The sequence below is a fragment of the Schistocerca gregaria genome, chromosome 10 (assembly GCF_023897955.1).
Source record: "Schistocerca gregaria isolate iqSchGreg1 chromosome 10, iqSchGreg1.2, whole genome shotgun sequence".
In the NCBI taxonomy this organism is placed as follows: Eukaryota; Metazoa; Arthropoda; class Insecta; order Orthoptera; family Acrididae; genus Schistocerca; species Schistocerca gregaria.
In genome coordinates this window covers 186038874-186062304 of record NC_064929.1, presented here as the reverse complement: position 1 = coordinate 186062304, position 23431 = coordinate 186038874, and the positions used below count along the sequence as shown (strand labels likewise).

Here is a 23431-nt window from a genome sequence, read left to right as displayed (position 1 = left end):
ACTCGTGTTCAGAAAAAAAACGGAACACATTAAACGACTAGAGACAGTCACAGGACATGTACAATAGTATGTTCTGCAGAAATGATTAGCATTTGAACCATGTCGGCCCGCGGGTTCAACGTAAACTTCGATATTGTAGCGCACCACCACCAACACCACCACTACCATCACCTACGACCGTAGCAGCAGCGCGGTTCCCGACTGAAGCGCCTAGAACCTCTCGGCCGCAGCTGCCTGCGACAACTGATTCCAAGAAGCTATGTTCTCAGTCGTTTGGTATGGTGTACCTGGTATTCTAATAATAGCAATACCCGTCAGCTTACGACAAACAGTTCTACGAATGACAGACCAGATGCAGGCGCTGGTGTCAGTTTATTGTTTGCTTTGGTTATTCCCGTGGCTACGTAGATGCGGTTTTGAATTCTTGCTTATTCGAGGCATGCTGCTCAGTACGGTTTGGTTACGTTTGTCATTGCGACAGACACATAGGCTCATATCAGTGAGGATACTTGCTGCCCTCACTACGCCTTTCTCTACAGAAGCTATTGGAGCATTTTGGAACCGCATTATATGAATAATTCGGTTAGTAACAAGGTGTATGCTTTGAAAGTGAGGTGTCAGCTCGAAACTGGTAACCACTGTAGCAAAATTATATATCAGTGCAACCGAAATGTACAAAGTAGTAATAAAAAATATTCAGTTTCCTCAGATATTTTCTTGTTTTACACCTTATTTTAGTATCTTGTAAATACTGAAACAGCATCATGGCGTTTTCTTGCGAGGCAAAAAATCAGAGTGTTGGATGACACCATTATTTCAACGTAAATAAGAAACAACAACCGAGAAGAAGAGAATTCTTGGGGCAGCTTTCTTTTGCGCTTCTACGAGACCACCTCCAGCAAAGAGCAATACCAAAGAATTTCGCATAAACGTTAACTGAGGGAAATGGACAGCTTTGTGGTGTGAAAAGCTGTGAACTAAAATCAACTGTGAGCTCATAGTACAGCAATAGCAAAAAACTGAAAAACCAGGACTTCAAACATGCCACTGCCTTAAAAAATTTATTACTGCATGCCAAAACTGTATCGACAAAATATTCCACTGAATATGTGCAGTATTTTGACAGCAGCTCATTTTATGTATCTCCATTACGTGTAAATGCACTCATGCATTCCTTCTTCAGATCACAAGTGACCCTCCGACCGCCGTGTCATCCTCAGTTACGGATGCGGATAGGAGGGGCATATGGTCAGCACACCGCTCTCCCGGTCGTTATGATGGCTTTCTTTGACTGGAGCCGCTACTATTCGGTTGAGTAGCTCCTCAATGGGCATGACGAGGCTGAGGGCACCGCGAAAAATGGCAACAGTGCATGGCATCTGGATGGTCACCCATCCAAGTGCCGGCTACGCCTGACAGCCCTTAACTTCGGTGATCTCACGGGAACCGGTGTATCCACTGCGGCAAGGCCGTTGCCTACGTATAAATGCTTTTGACCAAAATATAAAATCTTTCTTTTCAATACATACATTAAAACAGATGGTAATCATACCACTTCATTTACTAACACTTTTCTCCAGAATATACAACGAGGTGACATAAATCATTGGAGAGCGATACACATGTGTAGTACCGCGTATAGAAGGAGTAAAAGGATAGTGAATTGCTGAGCTCTCGTTTGTACTCAGGTGATTCATGTGAAAATGTTTCCGACATGATTATGGCCACACGATATGAATAAACAGACTTTGAATGCGGAATGTCTGTTGGAACTGCATGCATGGGACGTTCTATTTCGGAAATCGTTAGGGAATTTAATGTTCCGAGATCCACAGTATCAAAAACGTGTCGAGAATACGAAATTTTCTGGCACACCACGGACAACGCACTGGCCGACGGCCTACACTTACGACCGAGAGCACCTGCGTTTGCGTAGAGTCGGCAGTGCTAACAGACAAGGAACACTGACTGCCATAACCGCATAAATCTATGTGGGACTGCGATATGTTAGGACTGTGCGACGAAATATGACTTTAATAGGCTATGGCAGCAGGCAGCAGACGACCGATGCGAATGTCTTCGCTAACAGGACGACCATTATTGTCACCCTGTATATTGCGAAATAGGTGTTTCAAAAAGCATGTAAGTAATTTAAAGTACGTAGACAAACATTGGAGATATAGAACCGTAAATCAAGAGTAATTGCAATTACAGGGTGAACAGATGGCAGGCAGAATTCAGAATGTTCCCTACGGAACAAGAAGATGAGATGGTAGCATACCTAAATACTTTTCATTTAAAGTAGTGTTGAAGTTTTCCAGTACATATTACATCATTCACGGTTGGTTTCATGCTTGTGCGGAGCCACGACTTCTGGATGAGAAGAGGACAACTGCAACGTCGAGGAAACTGAACGCGAGGTAAGCAAACGTCCTAACCGTGAAATTAGCAGTCGTGTGAAACAAGTAGTACGCTGTTTCATATCAGTGCGCAAACCAGGATGGTGGAACCAGCAGGTGTGCTACACCTTCTTTTGTCAGTTAGTACACGTAGCTGTCCATACGCAAAGATTCACGAGGAACAACACGTACTATCAGCGTATCACACACAGTAATGTGTCACGGCAGGAACCCTAGTTAGTAATGGTTAAGGACCATTACAAAACGATAAACATCTTCAGGACAACTACTACTACTACTCGGCTTACGAGGAATAGTGGTGTGACCCTGAATCGTTTGGTCGCAGCTCCACTGCAATGCAGCCTTCCCTCTAACAACGCCGGTTGCACGGGTCAGCCTACACGCCAGGCGCGGCGAGTCTGCTAGCAGCCTATTGCAGAGGTCGCCAACAAAGCGGTAACTACAGTATAAGGTACGATCAAAAAGTTTCCGTTAGAGAGCGTTGCTACAGCGTATATGCAACGTAGCACAACTCCAATGATAATTTAGGCCCCGATATGTAGGGTTGTTGCAGGATCATTGAAAATATTCTCAGTTTCTTGGGACTGTGAAGCCTGTGTCCACGAATCAGCAGGATTTTAAGGGGACATTGTACGTCCTATGCCGCCAATGTTAAATTATCGAATTTTGTGACCCATTATCTTGGAAACATTTTAAGACACCAGCTTACAGTTTTACATAATTACTGAATGTACCTTTATAGATACACTGAATTAAAATTGTACTGTGGGGCATGTTATCTTTCTTTTCAAACAATCAATTTATTGATAGGATTTTGTAAATAAATGAACATAAAAACAGCACAACTGAGGACATTTTAACTATTATAGTTCCATATGTGTTGAATCTCACACTTGGCATGCTGTGAAAATTTCATGTCTCTACCAGCAGTACTTTTTTAGAAAACGCGTCATTTATTGAAAAAAATGTAGTTCAGAGATATTGAGGTTTAAAACTTTAATACAAATTCTTCTACAGACTTACGTTTCTGCGGCTTTTATACACTAGAATTGCCCTGGCCTACAGTCTGTGTCTTCTTCAGTCTCACAACAGCCCAGTGCTTGCCTCCTCCTTTTCTTTTTTGCTTCTTTTATCATTTGCTGGGCAGCTAACTCTGCTTCACGTACACGAAGCTCATCCAGTTCCCGCAGTCCTTTAGCTGTGTTCTGTCCAAATCTAACCCTAACTTCTCCAGAACCTTCAGTCTTTCATAATTACCACCATTAAAAGTTATTACAGCATCAGACACTGCTAACGTTAGAGTCATAAAGCCAACAAATATATTTTTAGGCACACCGCACCACACAACATTATTGAAGGACATTAATATTCTGCGTCTTCCCATGAAAACACTTCTTTAGTAGCTCAAGATTGGCCATAACTCTATAAATAGGTTTGATTTCTTCCATTACTTCCAAAGGAAGAGAATGTTTACCATTGTCACCCATTTCTAAAGTTTCTTTCCTTTTCGATGCACGAGGGGGCGTGATCACTTCAGAAACACTATTGTGGTTTATTCCACTGCTAGCAAACGAGTTTTTAAGTACTTCAGAAGAAAATACAAGTCTCACATATCTGTTACCCGCAAATTTGAGTTTCTTGAAGTTACGTTCATGCTTAGTTATTTTATTTATGTATAAAAAGCAATAGAAGTTAGCTTACTACAAAAATAGGCGATAATCACACTACTTTCAATGAAAATTAGTCTGAGAAACAAAGCTCTGATTTCATTGCGTAGGCTTCCGCGGGCAGGGTCAGTTGACATAAAAGTTTTCTGGGTTTGGTACCGCGTCATAATGTAAAAACTACTACTGGGTCTATAGCAGCAGTAGTTTTAACATTATGACGCGGTCTACCCAGAAGAAGGCCGCTGTAATCGTGGCCAAAACGTTGGTTTCTCTATAGCAGCAGTAGTTTTTACATTATGACGTGGTACTAAACGCAGAAAACTTTTATCTCGAAAGCACTGATTTGTTTATGGCAACTTCTTAGACGTAGCAGTAGGCGCAAAACAAAGAAATTCACAGCCTTGTAGACTGTGTGGTTCCCAAGATATGACTGCTGCGTGGCTGCAAATTTTGACAGTCACATGTAAACACTCAAAATATTGTTTGAAGGTCTCACAATTGTCTGATTTTAATGTATTATGTACCAAAACGTTCACGGAAGTCCAAAGTACATTAAGGAGTAGAAAACAGAAAATGACAAATTTCAACGAATTTCACGTGCAATGTCTCGTTAAAAATCATTGCTCGTACGAAACTCAGATTACCCTTTTTTCACATGATATACTGTGCAACAGGCTATTTCTAGATTTTTGGAAAGCGTTTGACACAGTTCCCCACTGCAGGATGTTAATGAAGATAAGAGCATAAGGAATAAGTTCACAAATATGTTAGAGGCTCGAAGACTTCTTATGTACTCGTAATAGAACCCAGTATGTTGTTCTCGACGGATAGTGTTCATCAGAGGAAACGTCGTCAGAACTGCCCAGGGAAGTGTGGTAGGACCTCTGTAGCTCTCTATATACATAAATGATTTGGCGGATTGGGTGGGCAGCAATCTGCGGTTGTTCGCTGATGATACTGTACTTCACTGTAAGGTGTCGACGTTAAGTGACTATGAAGATACGAGACGACTTGGAGAAAATTTCTTCTTGGTGTCATAAATGTCAGATAGCCCTAAATGGAGAAAAATGCAAGTTAGTGCGGATGTGTAGGAAGAACAAACCTCTAACGTTCGAATGAAGTATTAATAGCGTCCTGACTGACACAATCAAGTCGTTTAAATATCTGGGCATGACGTTGCAAAGCTGTATATGCTGGAATGAGCATGTAAGAACTGTGGTGGTTTAGGCGAATGGTTGACTTTGGTTTATTGGGAGAATTTTATTAAAGGGTGGTTCACCTGTAAAGGAGACCACATACAGGACGCTGGCGCGACCTATTCTTGAGTGTTGGTTGAGTATCTGGGATCTTTTCTAGGTCGGATTGAAGGAAGACATGGAAACAGTGCAGACGCGGGTGGCTAGATCTGTTACCGGTAGGGTTGAACAGCACGTAAGGTTTACGGAGATGATTTGACAACTCAAATAAGGATACCTGCAGGGAACGTGATGTCACTCTCTAGAAAAACACTTGAGAAAATTTAGAAAGTTGAAGCTGACTGCCGAATGATTCTATTGCCACCAGCATACTTTGTGCGTAAGGACCACAAAAATAAGATAAAGGGCTCTTATGGAGGCATATAGATAGTCGCTTTTCCCTCGCTCTGTTTGTGAGTGGAACAGGAAAGAAAGTGACTAGTAGAGGTACAGAGCACCCTCCGCCACGCGCCGTACGGTGGCTTGTGGAGTACAGATGTAGACGGAGATGTAGATGTAGGCAAGGGATCAGTGTGGTATTTGTGTTTTTCCGACGTGCACGTGGTAAACGCAGAAACGGTAACTATGGCGACGTTGGTGTCCAATGCGTCCAAACAGGACAAAAAAATGGTTCAAATGGCTCTGAGCACTATGGGACTTAACTTCTGTGGTCATCAGTCCCCTAGAACTTAGAACTACTTAAACCTAACTAACCTAAGGACATCACACACATCCATGCCCGAGACAGGATTCGAACCTGCGACCGTAGCAGTCGCGCGGTTCCGGACTGCGCGCCTAGAACCGCTAGACCACCGCGGCCGGCCAAACAGGACACATCCACTGGAGAATAAACTATGTGCGTGGGGCATTGTATCTGTCGAAAACTACCGCTGCGAAATTGCGTGAGAAACGATGCTGCTGCGTCGTGATAGCGTACGTCCCCGTATTGCGAACGTCGTAACGTAGAAGTTACAACAACTGAAGTGGTAGACGCTCGAACACACTCGCTACAGGCCTCTCCACATGCCGCTATCACAAATTTTTTCCTTTAAAGAAGGCCTCGAAGAGTCGATTACTCCCATGGGACGAGAATGTGCAGTAGGCAATTACGGACTTCTTCACCCAGAGGGACACCGTGTTTCACCAAACGAGTATCTTCAACCTGGGGCGTCGGTGGTATAATTGCCCTCGTGCTCACGGCGATGTTGCCTGTTTGGAATACCGATTCTTGACTGTACGGGCTTCGAAGGGAAGATTTTTCTACCGCCGTTAATATGTTGTACATCAGCAGTCATGCGGAACTATTAAATATCTCTGCTCAAATCACAGTATGAAAGTCTCTCCGCGGCTCATTTAACAGTGACATTCATTTCGCAGCTCACCTCCTCTTCTATCTGTTCACCGAAGGAATCGTTACACTCATTGCGTTAAATCTAGTGCTCAGTCAGCAGCCCAGCGATAATGCAAGAAATCGCCACGGACCCGTCTCAACGCCGGAAGAAGCCAAAAAATAAAATGGTTCAAATGGCTCTGAGCATTATGGGACTTAACAGTGCGGGTGAACGTTGGATTTCAGTTCGTGGACAATATAAACGTTGTGTTATGTAAGTTCTGAACCAATATTCATCGAACACTTGAAATATGCAACTGTAAAGACGATGTATGACGACAGATTCACTGATGTGGGCTTCCTCTGACAACAGCTCGCACACCTTCGACATTGTGCGGTGTACGAACGGTTCGTACACAGCCTCGAGGTTTTTGTTTGAATGCTGAATCTGCTCAAAATTTCATAATGGTTCAAATGGCTCTGACCACTATGCGATTTAACTTCTAAAGTCATCAGTCGCCTAGAACTTAGAACTACTTAAACCTAACTAGCCTAAGGACATCACACACATGCATGCCCGAGGCAGGATTCGAGCTTGCGGCCGTAGCTGTCGCATGGTTCCAGACTGAAGCGTCTAGAACCGCTCGGCCACTCCGGCCGGCCGGAAGAAACCAGTCGTGTATACTATCTCGGACTGCCGCGTGCCGCATGCGATCACATGACAGTTGGGTATCTCTGTTAGAGAACACCACAGACGTTGGTAGTTTTTCCAGGAGTGGCAATATTTACGTGTACGGCGGCCTGAAACCATCTGTTGGGAGCAGCACCCCTGTTCAGACAGATATATCAGCGGCATCTCGTAGGGTGTTGTCAAGGTGTGGAAGAGTTGCTTGTATTGTACCAGATATTAATTCGTACCGCTGCTATAAAAATACCTCATGCACTAACCGACATTTAGTGAAGATCGGTGTGAGACGTGAGGTTCTTGGAGCCATATTGCTAGCTATTGCCTGTGTTGAAACAAATCGTCTGAAAACAGCTTCGATTTTTGTTTTTGTTTTTATCTAAGATCTATAAGGTCAGTGCCAACATAATGTGTCCTCTAAGGGCGAATATACATGAAAATAAAATAACCTTAGTTTTCAGACAGTAGTGTATATACATTCGCTGTAGCCCGTCTGTAGCAGAATGCCAAAGAGAAAATGGCGAAGATGCCTATAATGAACTTCTACACGTATATGATATTGTACCGGTACAATTTGAGAAACTTGCTTGTATAGCGATGTAAACATATGCGTTTAGCATTATTAGTACAAATGATGTGGTGAATTTTCTTATGTCTTCCTTATTCTAAGGTAAGTTATGAATTAAGTAATTATTTTGTATTCCAGTATGGCCACAAAAAGGTATTTTGGAAAATATAGTATAGATGTATAGCATTTAGCTGTAACCGTATATCTAAATAGGTATCACGGATTAAATGAATGTGCACGCATTTAAAACTGTCTAAACGTACAAGTAACAGGCATGCTAAAATTAAAAGGATAATGCAAACTGGGAAATAAATAGTTTTGGTCACAGTAACGTGTTTTGGAATGAAGTCGGAAACGAATTGGAAGAACATACTCTTAAGTTTGAAGCGATGCTGTCCGGTTTAAGCACGTCGAACGTAATAAAACTTGCCTTAGAAATTGCGGTAAGAAACGGCTTGCCATTTTAGGGCAGAAGAAGCCATGGCAGACAGAAATTGGGCTGAAGGTGTCCATCAGAAAATTATCGCCGAATTCGAAGGTTTTGATGAAAGCTCTAAACAAAAACCTTCAACCCCAGCCAAAGAGCCTGTGAGATGAGAAGGAGTCAATGCTCCAAGAAAAGAAAAATGGCTCTGAGCTTCTCAGGTCATCAGTCCCCTCGAACGTAGACCTACTTAAACCTAACTGACCTAAGGACATCGCAAACATCCATGCCCAAGGCAGGATTCGAACCTGCGACCGTAGTGGTCGCGCTGTTCGAGACTGTAGCGCCTAGAACAGCTCGGCTAGCCAGGCCGGCTCCAAGAAAAGAAAGCTAACCGAAGCAAAGGAGAATATATCTAGAACTAGAGCTCCAGCTGCGAAAAGCAAGTGTTTTGGGGACTCAACAAAAGTCATTCGTTAAACACATGAATGGTGTAGAGACGTGTGTGAGGAGGATGGAATGGAAGAAATGATCACATGCATGAAATGGAAAATGTGGGGGTGGGGAAAGGAGTGATAAATGTTGTAATGTCAGGATATAGTGATATACGAAATGAAATATGGAATATTTCTTTATAGTTAACATAAGACATGTGTTAAAACTCACACAATTGGTGAGAGGCTAGAAATTCTGTCCCAACAGGTACAAAGTAAGAAACCAGTTTCCTAATTCGTACCACTTGTTCATGCTTAAAAATCAAGTGTAGTGTGTTCATTTTTGTCGGAATTTCCAGTCTGTAAATAAGATACCAAGAACAGCATCCTGCAGTTGAGGACAGCATTGTCTACTGATCAGACTACAGCAAATTAAATCTCAAAAGTGGAACCTTTTTAAGGAAACTCAGTCGTTCTGAAACACATGAAATGCGTTGGTAGCGACGCATATGAATAACCATCAGCTATATAATGGAATGACGACACTGAAAATTTGTGCCGTTCCGGGACAGCATGTCTTGTATCGAAACTCGGAATGACTTAGGCACTGCAATATCGTATTTATTCGCCGAACCGGGCAAGACTTTGAAGTAAAATGTCTCCCCTGTACGTTAATATAAATTATGGATGTACAAGTACAGATTTTAGGCATGGTTGACGACTTATGTGGGTTTGGGTCTGGTCGTGAGTCGTGCACGGATAGCTAAATAGTGAGGTTTCCGCTCGCGAAACGCGGGAAAGCCGGGTTCGAGTCTCGGTCCAGTACAAATTTTCATTGTCTTCATTCCATTCTACAGCTGATAGTTTTTCATACTTGCAACTGCGAAAACGTTTAATACATTTCACAGCAGCTGTGGTCGCCGTAGTGCCTGTTCCTTGGCACGTGCATCCATGTCCAAAGGAACTTTGCGTAGTAATTCGGGATAACAACAGGCACTGCAGTATCGTAGTTTCCTTAAAATTATGCACAGGGATAACTAGCTATGAAATGAAATTCCTGATTTTATTAGTAGATTAGATTAATACTTGTTCCATAGATCATGAATACGACACTTCGTTGTGGTGGAACGTGTCAGGTTAATAAAAGATGTCTGTACAAGATATTACATTACACAAAATACTGCATGACACTAATGTTTAAGTTGTTGTTGTTGTTGTTTTTTCCCTTAATTTACATCTAAAAATTCAGTCAATGAGTAGAAGGAGTTGTCATCAAGAAATTCTTTTAATTTAGTTTTAAATGTTAGTTGGCTATCTGTCAGGCTTTTGATGCTGTTTGGTAGGTGACCAAAGACTTTTGTGCCAGCATAATTTACCCCTTTCTGTGCCAAAGTCAGATTTAACCCTGCATAGTGAAGATCATCCTTTCTCCTGGCGTTATAGCTATGCACACTGCTATTACTTTTGAACTGGGTTGGATTATAAACAACAAATTTCATAAGTGAATATATATACTGTGAGGATCCCTAGATCCTTAAATAGATGTCTGCAGGATAATCGTGCGTGGGCTCCAGCAATTATTCTGCTTACACGCTTTTGAGCAATGAATACTTTTCTACTCAACGATGAATTACCCCAGAATATGATGCCATACGAAAGCAGTGAATGAAAGTAGGCATAGTAAGCTAATTTACTGAGATTGTTGTCACCAAAATTTCCAATAACCCTAATAGCATACGTAGCTGAACTCAGACGTTTCAGCAGACCATCAATGTGTTGCTTCCAGTTTAACCTCTCATCAATGGACACACCTAAAAATTTTGAAAATTCTGCCTTACCTACAGACTTCTGTTCAAAGTTATTACTGGAGTTGTGCCATTTACTGTACAGAACCGTATTTACTGTGTTTTATCAAAATTTAAAGAGAATCCATTTACTGAGGACCACTTAATAATTTTGTGGAAAACATCATTTACAATTACATCACTTAGTTCTTGGTTTTTGGATATTATTACTATACTTGTATCATCCGCAAAAAGAACTAACTTTGCATCTTCATCAATGTGGGATGGTAAGTCATTAATGTACACTCCTGGAAATGGAAAAAACAACACATTGACACCGGTGTGTCAGACCCACCATACTTGCTACGGACACTGCGAGAGGGCTGTACAAGCAATGATCACACGCACGGCACAGCGGACACACCAGGAACCGCGGTGTTGGCCGTCGAATGGCGCTAGCTGCGCAGCATTTGTGCACCGCCGCCGTCAGTGTCAGCCAGTTTGCCGTGGCATACGGAGCTCCATCGCAGTCTTTAACACTGGTAGCATGCCGGGACAGCGTGGTCGTGAACCGTATGTGCAGTTGACGAACTTTGAGCGAGGGCGTATAGTGGGCATGCGGGAGGCCGGGTGGACGTGCCGCCGAATTGCTCAACACGTGGGGCGTGAGGTCTCCACAGTACATCGAAGTTGTCGCCAGTGGTCGGCGGAAGGTTCACGTGCCCGTCGACCTGGGACCGGACCGCAGCGACGCACGGATGCACGCCAAGACCGTAGGATCCTACGCAGTGCCGTAGGGGACCGCACCGCCACTTCCCAGTAAATTAGGGACACTGTTGCTCCTGGGGAATCGGCGAGGACCATTCGCAACCGTCTCCATGAAGCTGGGCTACGGTCCCGCACACCGTTAGGCCGTCTTCCGCTCACGCCCCAACATCGTGCAGCCCGCCTCCAGTGGTGTCGCGACAGGCGTGAATGGAGGGACGAATGGAGACGTGTCGTCTTCAGCGATGAGAGTCGCTTCTGCCTTGGTGCCAATGATGGTCGTATGCGTGTTTGGCGCCGTGCAGGTGAGCGCCACAATCAGGACTGCATACGACCGAGGCACACAGGGCCAACACCCGGCATCATGGTGTGGGGAGCGATCTCCTACACTGGCCGTACACCTCTGGTGATCGTCGAGGGGACACTGAATAGTGCACGGTACATCCAAACCGTCATCGAACCCATAGTTCTACCATTCCTAGACCGGCAAGGGAACTTGCTGTTCCAACAGGACAATGCACGTCCGCATGTATCCCGTGCCACCCAACGTGCTCTAGAAGGTGTAAGTCAACTACCCTGGCCAGCAAGATCTCCGGATCTGTCCCCCATTGAGCATGTTTGGGACTGGATGAAGCGTCGTCTCACGCGGTCTGCACGTCCAGCACGAACGCTGGTCCAACTGAGGCGCCAGGTGGAAATGGAATGGCAAGCCGTTCCACAGGACTACATCCAGCATCTCTACGATCATCTCCATGGGAGAATAACAGCCTGCATTGCTGCGAAAGGTGGATATACACTGTACTAGTGCCGACATTGTGCATGCTCTGTTGCCTGTGTCTATGTGCCTGTGGTTCTGTCAGTGTGATCATGTGATGTATCTGACCCCAGGAATGTGTCAATAAAGTTTCCCCTTCCTGGGACAATGAATTCACGGTGTTCTTATTTCAATTTCCAGGAGTGTATATCAAGAACAGTAGAGGACGTAAGAGCGAACCCTGTTGGACCCCATACTTGATAGCCTCCTAGTTTGAGGAATCAGCTGTTTTAACATTACATGAACCACTTATTTCAACTTTCTGCATTCTTCCAGTTAAGTATTAATTAAACAATTTTTGCACTGCCCCACTCAAACCATAATGATTTAGCTGATCTAAAAGAATTCCATGATATACATAATCACAAAAAATACCAATGGGTGACGTCCGGTTATTCAGAGCATTTAATATTTGATCAGTGAAAGCGTATATAGCATTTTATGTTGAAAAGCCTTTCTGAAAACCAAACTGACATTTTGTTAGTAGTTTATTTTTACAAATATGGGAGACTACTCTTGAATACATTACTTTCTCAAAATTTTTTGATAGAGCTGTCAGAAGAGAGATTGGGCGATAGTTGTTGACATCCGACGTATCCCCCTTTTTATGCAATGGTTTTACAATGGCATATTTTAGTCTATCGGGGAAAACACCTTGCTCCAAAGAGCTATTACATACGTGGCTGAGAATCCTACTTATCTGTGGGGAACAAGCTTTAAGTACCTTGCTGGAAATGCCATCAATTCCGCAAGAGCTTTTACTTTTGAGCGAGTTTATTATTTTACTGATTTCAGAGGGAGAGGTTGGTGGAATTACAGTTGTTTCAAACTGCACAGGTATGGCCTCTTCTATTGATAGCCTTGTCTCTTCTAGTGAAAATCTAGATCCTATTTTCTCCACAACATTTAAAAAATGATTATTGAAAATATTTTCAATTTCTGATTGTTTGTTAGTACACTTGTCATTCAGTTTTATGGCACTAAAGTCTTCCTGTGCGCTTGGTTACCCTGTTTCCCTTTCAATAATATTCCAGATTGCTTTAATTTTATCATCAGACTTACTGATCTCAGACATGATACACATGCTTCTGGACTTTTTAATAACTGATCTTAGTACCGCACAATAGTGTTTATAATATTGAACAATTTCGGAGTCAGTACTCCCTCTTGCTGTTAGATACATTTCTCTTTTACGGTTGCACGATATTCTTATTCCTTTAGTTAGCCAAGGTTTTTCATATGTTTTCTTGGAATTATGTTTAACTATTTTCTTGGGAAAACAATTTTCAAATACCGTTAAAAATGTATCGTGAAATAAGTTATATTTCAAGTTTGCATCGGGTTCCTTATACACTTCATCTCAGTCTAGCTGCTGTAGGCTTTCCCTAAAGTTTGCAATATTTATATTGTTAATTGAATGCACTGCTTTGAAATTCTGATTTGATATACTGCATGGAGCTGTACTGTAACTACTGTAACTAGCTGTGCGCCATGATCTGAAAGACCATTCTCAATAGGATAAGCATTTATGCCCTTAAACTTATCTTGGCCTATAAAAAAGTTATCTGTCAATGTACTGCTGTTCTTTGTTATCTGAGTAGGAAAATCAATGACAGAGCTCAAGTTGAAAGAACTGAGTAATACTACAAGGTCATTCTTCCTATTACACTCTTTCAGGGAATCAACATTGAATTCCCCACAAATGATAATTTGCTTCCCCCTGTGTGACAGATAGCACAACAAAGCATCCAAGTTTTCTAGAAATAGCCAGAAATTCCCTGAGGGGGAATGTTACAATTATGAAAATGCCATCATTTAGTTTAAGTTCATTGGCATATGCTTCGATATTTTTAGTTTCTAAAATTTTTACACTGTGGAAGCTATTGACATATATGGCAACTCCTCCTCTCATCATATTATCTCTACTTACATGTGCAGCTAATTTGTACCCATTGATGCTAACCTTTTGCATATCAGTGACAATGTGATGCTCAGACAGGCATAGTACATCTAGTACATTATCAGTTTCTATATCTTCTAAACAAAGCAGAAGCTCATCAGTTTTATTCTTCAATCCGCCAATATTTTGATGAAATATACTAACATTATTTTTCACTTTACTTTTGTGAGTATCTTGAACTTTTTAAAAATCTGTAGTACTTGCCTGGCTGAGTTTCCCACTGGACACTGATCTTACACTAAAAAAGAGTTTCCACCATGAGATGTAGTTCCTCCCCCCTTTAAATTTCTGGCTGTCAGCCCAGCCAGTTTACCCTTCCGTATCTTGTTGAAATGTAGGCCATGTCTAGTATAGTCCCACCTACAGAATGAATCAACAGGAACCACACCAATGAATGACCCTGCACCAGATCCAAGTAGCCGTGCAATTTGGTTTCGTTTAAAACATTGCCAAGTGGTTCGGTAAAAGTTACTCCAGATGCAACGACAATAACGACAAACACTGAACAAGATAAAATTGAAGTAACTTAAGGTTGGCAAATCTCGGGTAGGGAAGCACGTGGTGGTAAGTTCAGCTCTCTAGCATATTAAACTTTAACTGATTCAAATCCACAACTCGACAACGGTGTTGCGTACATACTTGGAATATACAGGATCACAGTCAATGTAATATATTGAAAACAACATAATTTAGTTACAAACTACGGTTTGCACACACCTTATTAAACATGTAAACGTCACTACAGGTATTCCGATTTAGGATATGACATGTTCGATATACCTGCCATCATTGACAACGATGTGGCGCAGACGAATAGGAAAATTATGCAAGACACGCTGAAGTGTCGGAACATCGATGCTGTCGATGACCTCCTGAATGGCTGTTTGCAGCTCAGCAATGGTTTTATTGTTATTGCTGTACACCTTGTCTTTAATATAGCCCACAAAAAGGAGTCGCATGTGCTCATATCCGGAGAATATGGCGGCCATTCGAGACCCATGCTAGTGGCCCCTTGGGTTCCCCAGAGCCAGAATGCGAACCCCAAAGTGCTCCTCCAAGACGTCGAACACCTTCATGTTTCAGTGGAGTCGAGCTCTGTGTTGCATGAACTACATCTTGTCGAAATCAGGGTCACTTTGGATAAGGCGGCTGAAATCGTTTTCCAAAACCAACACGTACCGTTCGGTAGTCACTTTACCATCAAGGAATATCGCACCGATTATTCCGTGCCTGTATATTGCACACTACAGTCACCCGCTGAGGATAACAGACTTCTCGATCGCGAAATATGGATGCTGAGTCCCCGAATGCGCCAGGTTTGCTTGTTGACGAATGAAAGTGGACTTCGTCGCTAAACGAAACCATACCGCGCATAATAATCCCTATAATGGCATGGACCACGGCTAAAGAGCAGTTTGAACGACCTTACGCAAACAGTTCAGAAGTTATGACGACTTTATTTCATATAGTTCAATAACTGTCACGTTGTAAGTGAATTAGATGTGCACCTGTAGCAGCTCTATTGGCCAGGTTCTACCACACTGTGAAATTATTGACGGTTATTAACTTCATCGCTACCTATACAGCCGGTGCTGCCGTTGACGTGTGAATTTGCTGACTGTGGAAGGCGCATATGGCTAGCTAACCTGCCACTATGTGGGCTCCGCAGCCGAGTTCTGACCCAGGAGTCTCCTGGGCGAAGTCTCCACCTGACCGGAGATTGTCACAGCCGCGTGCGGAACCTAAGTGTCTCTGCCGAGTGAGACGCGGAGTGACTCTGCTGCAGTCAGAGGCCGAAGTGTTCTCTCCGCAAGTTGCTCAGCCCAGAGCAAAATCCAAAGCGAATTTAAAAGCACAGAGTGCGTCAACTCTGCTGACATTTCCTGCATTTCAAGCAGTAGTTGCCAATCAGAAAGTAACACTTTTGTCCTGCGAACGCAAAATTAAACAGACGCCGCTGTACTACCACCGCCATAGGAAAAACGTGGCTGAGATGCACTGCTAAACCCGCAGGACAGGACAGGTAGTTTAAATTGTGGAAGGGGCCCAAAATAAGGTGCTGTCAGTTACACTCAAACATTTAACTTATCTGATCAAACATTAGAAGAGCCCAAAAAACTTTTTTTTAAAACACACAGCTTTAATCCTTGGGACTTAATTACTGGCTGAAAGCCACTTTCATTTAAAAACGGCTGAAGGCCAATAACTTAAAACGCAAACATAATCAGAAATTTAACAGGCAAGCCTTATCTTACAACAGTCCTTTATTTAGGCTGAAGGCCTAAAGACTCTGAGATTTTCAGACCAACCAATGTGAATTGAAAACTGGCTGAAAGCCCAACACTTAAGGCTTATTTTAAAAAAAATAAAAGAAGGCCTTACGTAAAACAGTTCTTTAATTTAGGCTGTAGGCTGTAAGAGCAAGACAACTCAATCTCAAAATTAGCTGAAGGCCTAACAGCTAAAATTCAACAACATTAAAACCTTTAAAATACCAAAGCTCTTACGTGAAACAGTTCTGTAAATTAGGCTGAAGGCCTAAAGAATCTTACACCTTAAGGGGAAAACAACCTTCATTTAAAAAAAAAAAATCAGCTAGAAGCCATACAAGTACAAACAACAAGAACAAATAAAAAAAAATGCAGTACACCCAAGGGCGCTCAAATGTTCGAGGGTCGGTCTGGAATTCAACCACTGACGCTCGCTTAGGTGAGACAGGCATTACGGCCAATCATTCACGATCCGAATACAACCCAACCGACTGACAGTCAATGGACCCACCGGTAAGATAACTTCCACTTCACCCGAGCAGGGCACAACCGAGAGTTCAACGGAACAACGTAGAATATATTGACGCCCACAACCAATCGTACATGGAGCTGTCAAACCACACACCGTGCTGGACAGCAACAACACGATGAGGAATCTACACTGCCCAGGGCAGGTAACAGGAACGTTAACGGCCACAGGGCAGAAGTCTCCGCTGGTGCACTTCAATTCAAATAACCAAATACAATGAAACTCCACCGGAGGGTGGCTAGAATTTTCCAACTTGTAAACAACTTCTTTGCTCGCGGGAATATTCCAACAGTCAACAACGAACTCCAAACGACACTATGTGAACAGTTTTGACTTGCTGGTAGATTAAGTCAAAACTCAATTTTCGTGTGCAGGGTCGGTAAGCCACGGACCTCGTAGCATTGGGAACAGCCACACACACACTCCGACACGGCATAGAGACCGCCAGCGGCCCCGGCCAAACTACGTCTCGCGGAGATTTCCTCGCTGCTCCACACCAACCAACCGACTGCCCGCACACCGCCCAGCCGGAAGCTATAAGCGCCAGGTCAAAGATAGTCCCAGGTGCGAATATCGATACACACTGAGGCTGCCACCCGCGGAAGGAGAGGATAACAGCATAACCGCGGGAGACTAAACACAGAATCGCTAAGAAGGTTTAATCCAGCGCATAGCATGAGCCAGCCACGGCTCAGTGGTCTTCCCAATCAAGTGTACTGAAACACCTCTTTCAGAACTTGGAGTCTAAAAATTTTTATGACATTTCAGCCATCTCTGATGTTTTCTACTTGGCACCTTTCACGTATTGTTTCATAGCAGGGGAACACAGAAAGAGAAAAAAAAAATGGAAAAGTGTTGGCCTAGAAGATGAACAGGAGCCCAAAGTGTGCGATCGTCGTCCTAGGGACTCCTCTTGTCTTTTAGAAAGCTTTCGAGATCGCTGTCTCCCACAGTCATCTCCTAACAACGGCTCAGCAGCTGATGCAGTGTGTCCGTAGCTGGGAAAGTCTTTCCACGAAGCCAATAGACAACAATGCTCGGCTGTCTGCAGCATCTGTTTCCCTCTCCTCGAGTCTGGCGTCAGAGATCGACACAGACCAGCAGGAAATACATCAAATGTATTCGTAACTGAAAATACGGGCAACCATCAGCCGTATAATGAAACGACAACAGTGACATTTTGTGCCGGAACGGGGCTCGACCCCGGATTTCCTGCTTGTCGTGAGGGGTCGCCGTGCAAATAGGCTAGCAGTGGTTGGAATGGTTCTTTTGTGTTAGCTTAAGAGCCAACACCGCGTTACGAATGGAGGCCGAAATGCATGCGTTTTAGCTCACGCAGGCTGGCATGAGGAGGGAAGAACTATACTGACGTGAGGTCTGGAACATGACAAGGAATGAGAATTCAGAAAGCGGATGAAATTAGTTTGATACTTAACATTAACCCATTAATGATGAACGTCGCATGTGACGGTACATGAGTCACAATATTATCTGTTCAGAAGACATTCTTGAAGATAGTACTTATAGTAACTGAATATGGCGCCTTGGTAGGTCGTAGCAAATGACGTAGCTGAAGGCTATGCTAACTGTCGTCGCTGCAAATGAGAGCGTATGTAGACAGTGAACCATCGCTAGGAAAGTCGGCTGTACAACCAGGGCGAGTGCTAGGGAGTCTCTCTAGATTAGACCTGCCGTGTGGCTTCACTCGGTCTGCAATCACTGATAGTGGCGACACACGGGTCCGACGATAATAACGGACCGCGGCCGGTTTAAAGGCTACCACCTAGCAACTGTGCTGTCTGGCGGTGACACGACAGGTTATTCTGTTACCCTGCCCTTGCAGATTTGTGGCTGGCACAGCACGCAGAAGTCGGACTTGCTCGTACCCAGTACATCGACTGGAATATGTACAACTGTGTGTTGCTGGAAGGAAAGGAAGTAAAAAGCCTACGCAATTGAATTTGATAATAAACGTGCGTTTTTGCAGTCTCCCAGATTTCGACTACATTCAACTTGAAATGCAGCTGATTCGCGTATTAAATTGACTCTAATTTGCATGTAAAAATGTGGCCAATCTGCGTAATAACGTAACGCTGGAATGGAAGAGGCAAGGCGTTCCGCACTGACGCTTTTCGGTATCTGTAGCAAGACGAGCTTCCCGATGTTCATAATCACGTGGCTAGTGTGCTACGGCACACAGCAGGCAGTCGAGATGGAGAGGCAACAGATGTGGGCTGGTAGGAGGAGGCGGAAGCTACGGCGACGCTCGAGTCGCACCGCCTGGAGCGGAGGAGCAACAGACGCTCCGAGACGCGAGTGGGTTCCCGCCTCGTGGTGTATCGACCCATCGAAGTAGCGCCCGCGGCAATCTCCGGAGGCGGTAATTTGTCGGTCGATGCGCGCGCCGCACGACGCGTAACCGTGTTTACGTCTCCGGAAACAGCGGCGGCGCGCACCCGCCCCGCGCGGCTTATCTACTGTGCGGTGCCCTGCTCTGCTCTGCGCGCCGACAGTCAACAAGCCGACCTGAGGCTGGGCAGGCGCTCGATAACGCGGACGAAAACCTACAGCGCGCCGAGAAAAGAATTTTCCCGAGCGCCACCCTCCCTGCTCTTGAGGATCGGCGTCGTTGTCTCCAGAGCGGGGACAACAGGCTAGAGATGCGGGTTTATAGGAAAATTGGCACAGCTTTGATGCCATGGAGGCATATGCAATTAGTGGTCCCTCAAGGATTAGTGATAGGGCCATGTTTATTATCGCTATACGTAAATGAGATACATTCTGCAAAATTTTACACTGATTCTAAGAAACGTGGCTGTAGCAGTGGCACATGGCCGGATTAATGTGAAAACCACCTGCGTTCGATGTCAGCATGCAGTAACTACACACAGACGTCAGGTGACTGAACTACACTACTGGACATTAAAATTGCTACACCACGAATATTACGTGCTACAGACGCGAAATTTAACCGACGGGAAGAAGATGCTGTGATATGCAAATGATTAGCTTTTCAGAGCATCCACACGAGGTTGGCGCCGCTGGCGACACCTACAACGTGCTGACATGAGGAAAGTTTCCAACCGATTTCACATACACAAACGGCAGTTCACCGGCGTTGCCTGTGAAACGTTGTTGCGATGCCTCGTGTAAGGAGGAGAAATGCGTACCATCACGTTTCCGACTGTGATAAAGGTCGGATTGTAGCATATCGCGATTGCGGTTTATCGTATCGCGACATTGCTGCTCGCGTTGGTCGAGATCCAATGACTGTTAGCAGAATATGGAATCGGTGGGTTCAGGAGGGAAATAAGGAACGCAGTGCTGGATCCAAACGGCCTCGTATCACTAGCAGGCGAGATGGCAGTCATGTTATCAGCATGGCTGTAACGAATCGTGCAGCCACGTCTCGATCCCTCAGTCAACTGATGAAGACGTTTGCAAGACAACAACCATCTGCACGAACAGTTCGATGACGTTTGCAGCAGCATAGACTATCAGCTCGGAGACCATGGCTGCGGTTACCCTTGACGCTGAATCACAGGAGCGCCTGCGATGGTGTACTCAACGACGAACCTGCGTGCACGAATGGCAAAACGTCATTTTTTTCGCATTAATCCAGATTCTGTTTACAGCATCATGATGGTCGCATCCGTGTTTGGCGACATCGCAGTGAACGCACATTGGAAGCGTGTATTCGTCATCTGGCGTATCACCCGGCGTGATGGTATGGGATGCCATTGGTTACACGTCTCGGTCGCCTCTTGTTCGCATTGGCGGCACTTTGAACAGTGCACGTTATATTTAAGATGTGTTACGACCCGTAGCTCTACCCTTCATTCGATCCCTGCGAAACCCTGCATTTCAGCAGGATAATGCACGACCTCATGTTACAGGTGCAGTACGGGCTTTTCTGGATACAGAAAGTGTTCGACTGCTGCCCTGGCCACCTCAATCTCCAGAGATCTCACAACTGAAAATGTCTGGTCAATGATGGCGGAGCAATTGGCTCGTTACAATACGCCAGTCACTACTCTTGATGAACTGTGGTATCGTGCTGAAGCTGCATGGGCAGCTGTACCTGTACACGCCATCCAAGCTCTGTTTGACTCAATGCCCAGGCGTATAAAGGCCGTTATTAGGGCCAGAGGTGGTTAGTTTGGCTACTGATTTCTCAGGATCTATGCACGCAAATTGGCAAATTGTGTGAAAATGTAATCACATGTCAGTTATAGTATTATATATTTGTCCAATTAATACCCGTTTATCATCTGCATTTCTTGTTGGAGTAGCAATTTTAATGGACAGTAGTGTAGCATTGGGGTTATATAAAGCGTGTCTGGGGATGCAGTAAACAGTCCAGTCATTGTCGTAATGCACAAACGGAGCGATTTAGCCAACTTAGAAAAGAGTGTGATCACTACCTACAGGACAAGAGTGGAAGCATTTCCAAAACGGTGCTAAGATTATAAACCGCACGCTTGCCGCTGTGGTTGCATATAGTGCGCCGAGTGGTTCTAGGCTCTTCAGTCTGGAACCGCGCGTTCGCTACGGTCACAGGTACGAATCCTGCCTCGGGCATGGATGTGTGTGATGTCCTTACGTTAGTTAGGTTGAAGTAGTACTAGAGGACTGATGACCTCAGCTGTTAAGCCCCATAGGGCTCAGTGCCTTTTTTTTGCGTATAGTGCTATTCAAAAACAAAGACAACTGTGTTGTACCACGATCCACAGTTGGCAGGAGTGAACGGCTACTAGGGAGATATGTTCGGCGAATAGACGCACTGCTGTTAAGAAGCTGACCACACAAATGAACCAAGGGGCTGCCCAATGACTGTTCGGCGGACGTTACTGCTGACGGGCCTCCGTAGTGTTCCCAGTTCATACACCAAAACTGACTGCTGTTCATCGCCGGTGCATGTTGAAATTTCCAAGCCAGTAACCCAACTGGATGTCCATTGAGCGGCAACAGGTGGCCCTTTTCATGTTTTATGATCCACTTGTTAGCGAACACCCTGCAACAATCGTCGGAAAGGTCCAGGCCTGTGGAGGGTGTTTTATGGTCTGGAGAATGGTTTCGTGTCATCCCCTGGTTGATCTCGACATTCTGGAAGGCACAGTGGAACCACACAAGTATGCATCTACCTTTGTGACCATGTCTACCCCTAAATTAAGTTTGTTTCTTTTCAGTACCATGGCATGTACCAGCAGGGCAATCCAATCTGTCGCGCAGCTCGCAGTCTATGTGCGTGGTTTGAAGAGCGTCAGGATCAATTAACCGTTCTCCCCTGGCCACCAAACTCCCCGGATTTAAACCCAACCGATCATCTGAGGGATCACCTCGATCGGGGTGTTCGCGCTATGGATCCTCAACCGAGAAACCTAGCGTAGCTGGCCACGAAACTGCAGTCGGCATGGCTCCACCTGCCAGTCGGTACGTTCGAGAACATCACTGTCTCTTCTAACACGTCCTGCAGTGGTACGCGCTGGGAAAGGTGGTTACTGAAGTATCTGACAGACGTGACGTCAGTGTGGCTGGACAGTGTATAAGAGTGGGAGTAAACCAGACGATTCACTGTCCTTCATCGACGTTCTAGACCGCCACAAAGGAAATGGGTGCCTTGGACGTGGCATCAATAACGAAACCTACTCATACAAGCCACCAACCTCATCATCTGGCACAGAAGGGCTCTGCGTTACAAACACAGGTGCATTGTACAAGAACTATATCAGACGCCCATAACGTGTACCTGCGCAATGTCAGGGCTACTAAGTTCTCCAAATATATGAAGTGACCTCAAGCAAGAATCACGGTGAGATCACTGGCGAAGAGCAGGCAAAGAAAACCGTTTCCTCGCCACTCTGTGCCTCCGTGTCGGGCAAGATAAGGCGGCTGCTGAAATGACACAAGGTCAAGTCGATCTTCGGACGTCCGTCAATTATTGAGATCAGTTGAAGGCGCAGCAGGTCTCAGAATACGTGGAATCTACAAGTTACTTTGTGAGTGCGGCCACTCTTACGTCGGACAGACTGTACGTAGTGTAGAGTAACACAGGAAGAAGATTGAAAGGATTTATCGTCTACGCTAGAACGAGACATGTTCTAGAAATTGATCATCGGATCAAATTTGGCGAAACCTCTGTCGTGGCTTGCTCCAACGACTTCTGGTGGGATTGTGTTCTAGGCGTTCCAGCCTGGAACCGCGTGACCGCTACGGTTGCAGGTTCGAATCCTCCCTCGGGCATGGATGTATGTGATGTCCTTAGGATAGTTAGATTTAATTAGTTCTAAGTTCTAGGGGACTGATGACCACAGATGTTAAGTCCCATAGTGCTCAGAGTCATTTCAACAACTTTTTGCGTAATAACAGACAAGATGTCCTGCAGCTCAGTCCAGCTTTGGACCCATCGATCGCGGGCTGAAGCAGGCGCATCGAACGGTGCGCCAACGTATACCAATATTTGGCGATGCCGCAAGCAACAGTGACATCACAGGCGTCAGCTAGCGTATGTGAGGGCGTACCTACAGCCCATCGCCAGGTATTCCC

The 23431-nt window shown here is 44.6% G+C and overlaps 1 protein-coding gene across 1 annotated transcript in view; it reads right to left on the bottom strand.

The window, feature by feature from the left end:
• Positions 1-23431, bottom strand: part of LOC126293230 (uncharacterized) — a 167858-nt gene that overhangs the window by 105552 nt on the left and 38875 nt on the right.